Raw genomic sequence first — 4,676 nt, forward strand, 5'->3', positions numbered from 1 at the left:
CTTTTAATTGTTAATCTTGTATGCTGTATTATATTTCCGCTGTGGATGAATCCGAATAAATCTTGCATCGTATGATTGTATGTTCGATCTTAATTGTATGCTAGACGTATTCTGTTTTCTATATTGTTTTAATTTGATAACGACTGTCATATTCTGTAATTACGAGGTCATAATATTCAACATTTTTGACACAGATCAGGTATGAATAAATATAATTAATATTGTAAAAATATATTATGGTGATTAATTATAATTTATTTTACTTCAGATATTTGATACAAGGGACGTTGTTGTGAATTGGGCAAAAGAAATCAGTATTAAAAATAAAGTTACTGTTATTATCAGAAGATCAGATATAGAGACAAGAGAAAAAGGAAGGAGAAATAAATTAATATTAGGCTGTGACAAAGGAGGAAAATACAAGTGTGATGCTAGTTCAACTCGAAGTTCAACAAAAAAGTGTGATTGTCCTTTCAAGCTTAGATCAAAACCATTAAAAGATGGTTCAGGATGGATAGTTAAAGTAATTTGTGGAATTCACAACCATGAATTACCTGATTCTTTGGAGGGGCATGCATATGTTGGACGCTTAGATGATGAAGAAAGAAAGCATGTTCATGACTTAACAAAATATAATGTTGCACCGAGACACATATTACTCTCATTGCAAGACCGAGATAAGAGTAATGTTAGTAAGATCTCACAAATATATAAACAGAAGAGTGTGATTCGATTGCACATGAGAGGTAATAGAACAAAGATGCAACATTTATTCAAGTTAATTGAAGATGCAAAATATGTGTGTTGGAATAGAAAACACGAAGACTCTGATGTTATGAGATATATTTTTTGGGCACATCCAGATTCATTGAAGTTGTTGAATTTGTTTCCGATTGTGTTGATTATGGATAGTACCTACAAAACCAAAAAATACAGAATGCCATTACTTGAAATTGTTGGTATGACATCAACAGAGAATACATTTGTAGTTGGATTTGCTTATTTAGAATGTGAGCGGGAATAAAACTTTTTCTAGGCGTTAGAGAGACTAAGAGATTTTTTTGTTACACAAAATAAATTTCCTCAAGTAATTGTGACAGATAGAGATTTTGCGTTAATAAATGTAGTTGGTATTGTATTTCCACAGACTGTTAATTTACTTTGTCGATTTCATAACGAAAAAAATATCGGAGCAAAATGCAAGCAATATGTCTTAAAAGGATAGACAAGAGTCGGTATTGAATATGTGGAAAGATATTATGTTATAGGGAAACGAGTGTTGAAGAGTAAAGTGCGTGAACTTGCATTTCAAAGTACAAGTTCAATGTGTCCACCACCTGAAAAAGTCAAAACCAAAGGACGAGTGAAGAAGAGTAAGGGTAAGAAGCCGAATGGATATGATGTATATCGAGATCCTTCTTACTTTGAGCATGTTAATGCAACATATTATGAAGATATTTGTTCCCAACCCTCTCAGACATCAAAGAAGAGACAAGCCTCTCAATCAAAGAAACAACCCTCTCAATCATCTCAATCTTTAAAACAATTATTCTGGAGACAGTTTCCTGATGTTATTCAGCTATACATTGACGACATATTTGATGTGGCAACGGATGGGAATTGTGATTTTTGCACTATTGCATTATTGCTTGGACACGGTGAAGAGTGTTGGTCTTTGGTATGCAATAGTTTGGACCATGAGATTGCTTCTCATGTAACTCCATATGATAGACTGTTCACATGACGCATTAGAGAAGTAAGAGATTTGTTGAAGATATTCGGCTTAGGTCTTCAACCCATGGATAAATGGTTGTCCATACCTGATATGGGTTACGTGATAGTGACAACATATAATATTATTCTTGTCACGTTTGGTCAGACATTTTCAATGACTTTCTTTCCTATGAGGGTTTCACATTCAAGATTGACAGAAAATGATTGCATTTGTTGTATTGGGTTAGTTAATAGAAATCACTAGGTTCCGACAATATCTTTTCTTCTATTTTAAATTTTTTAAATTTTTTAATTTTTTTAATTTTTCTTCTATTTTCTTCCTTAATTAATTTATTTAATTTTTGCAGTTAAAGATGAAAGATGGATTTCCAATGCCAGAAATTGCACCAGGTTGGAAGCAATATCGCACTGATGAAGCAACTTCTTGGACAATAGCATAAACAAGACGTCTACAACACCGGGGGTATTTATTAGGTTGATTGCCACGTGTTACCCAAAATCCACCTATGGAACTCGTAGATGCAATGTCATTAGATGAACCTTAATGTTTAAAATTGATATCTTGTAATATCGTACTAATTAATGTCATTATATAAAATTGTACTAATTAGTTTTAGTTTATTGTCGTTCGATTTTATCTTGTAATTTATTTTATTTTTCTTATATTTCATCATAAATAATTTAAAGTAACCGACATAACGATAATCTAGAAGGACAATTTAAAATCGTAATAATTAAAAGTGTTCATAACAAGTAACTGATATAACAATAATTCATAAAAGTGTTCATAACAAGTAACCGACATAACAATAATTCATAAAAGTGTGCATAACAAGTAACCGACATACACAATAATTCATAAAAGTGTTACTACTCTCTAGTCCGACTACGTGATAAATACAATGCTTTATAAAAATGAGTATACAACTCATCATCCGGACTACCTTCACGTTGATTCAACCCCTGCTGTATAAGATCACCGATCTGCTGTAGGATAGGTGCCAGTTGTAAACTAGAAGCATCTGCACTGGTGGACGATACACTATAATATTGGACCTGAGGTACACCATCTGGTCGCACTAGCAGTGGATGAGACACCTGATAGAACCACTCCAAATATCCATCTTCACACTCATATGGATATGTAGCTAGATGAAGCTTGTGAAATAGCTCTGTCACTAGCGTCACATATCCCAACCATTCCACATCTACATCAAATAATCTAGAAGGATCTAGAAGTGGTGGTGAAGGAATATATTGGATATATCCAAATTGTCTCAAACGCCTCTCTGGAAGATATTTCACTACAGTGCTGCATAATCGAAGGTGACCAGTATAAGCATGATATCATCAAAAGGAATGACACCCCTATGATTCTCCCATGGTCTCCATATAACATCAACAGGTGTCAATGCATCAATAATACGTCTGTATTCATGGACCTTATGCTTGCCTTGTTTGTAGCACCATCTACTCATTCGGGCAAAGCATTCCACGTCAGCACCCTGGTCACCTCTATTACAAATATTTGGAAAATATTCGTAAATCCAACACTGTTGCAAATAAAAATAAATATATTAAATAAACAATTAATAATTAATACTAATAATTAATACTAATAACATAATTATCATTATATTTAATAATTTAAATTAAATAAATAATTGATACCTGAAGAAGCGTCATATATCCACCTAGCTGTTTGGTGTCATAACAACAAGCATCTGAGAGGTAGTCATAAATCACCACGAGTACATCAATACCCCATGCATATTTATTTGTACCTCTAAATATTTGAATAAAGGAAGGTATTTCACATCAACTAGAGTATGACTCTTATCAACGAAAGTTGTACTCCCTACTAAATTCAACAGATATGCCCTAGCAGCACAATCAAATCTCTCTGCTGCACACTGCCTTCTGAAGACCTCTTTCAACCAATTCAGTCTATAGTGCGCACCTCTAGTCTTCATGGTCTCCTCCCAGATCTTTTCCATGGTCACTCCTAATCGAGTGATGGCAAGATTATATGTCGTTACTCTATCTACATCGGGTGGACTGTAGAACTCACCCCTAATAGGCAATCCCAAAATATTAGCAACATCATCCAAAGTAATCGTCATTTCACCAAATGGCATGTGAAATGACGATGTCTCGGAATGCCATCTTTCAACAAACACATATATTAGGTTGTTGTCGATCATCTTCAAACTACCCTGTTGTAACGGGTTCAAACCTGACAAATTCACCTAGTTCTCTATGGGTCGTGGAAGTACCGACGGAGTAAATTGTTTCATTTTCTTTCCATGTGCAACAATTTTCAACAATGGTCGCTCATGTATACAAAGAAAATATATGACATTAAAATTAAATATAGACTAAAAATAATAATTTATTTAAATATTTTTAATGCATTACAAGTAATAATTAATTAAATATACCTCACCAAACCATAGTCTAGCTGAAACATGATAACAGTATCGTGTAAGGACAGATAAATCGTAAGGTCCTCCAGGATACCGTGTGAGCTCACCAGGTCCCTCAGCTCCATCATGCCCCTCCTCCATAAGCTCTCCCTCACGAGCAGGTGCAGCTTCCTCCTGCTCATGTACATCCACATGCTCATGTACCACATCCTCCTCATCAATATAGAAGACTACTCCTGCTGATACATAGTCACATGATCATGATGTCCCTCATCGTCGTCTTCAATGATCATCCGTCTTCTTCTCATTGAAGCTGTCGGTCGAATCCTCTCTAGGGGATTTATCGCGGACGATGTAAAAGTATCAGTTCACGTGTAATTCGTATGATTTTGTCGTCTCTTTCTCGTGCGCCCACTGAAAAATAAAAAAAAAATTAAAAGAAATAAATCACAATTACTGATATAATTATAATTATTTTAAAAAAAAAAATATTAAACTTCTGGAAAACTTGATGTT

The sequence above is a fragment of the Cicer arietinum genome, chromosome 3, assembly GCF_000331145.2.
Source record: "Cicer arietinum cultivar CDC Frontier isolate Library 1 chromosome 3, Cicar.CDCFrontier_v2.0, whole genome shotgun sequence".
Classification (NCBI taxonomy): Eukaryota; Viridiplantae; Streptophyta; class Magnoliopsida; order Fabales; family Fabaceae; genus Cicer; species Cicer arietinum.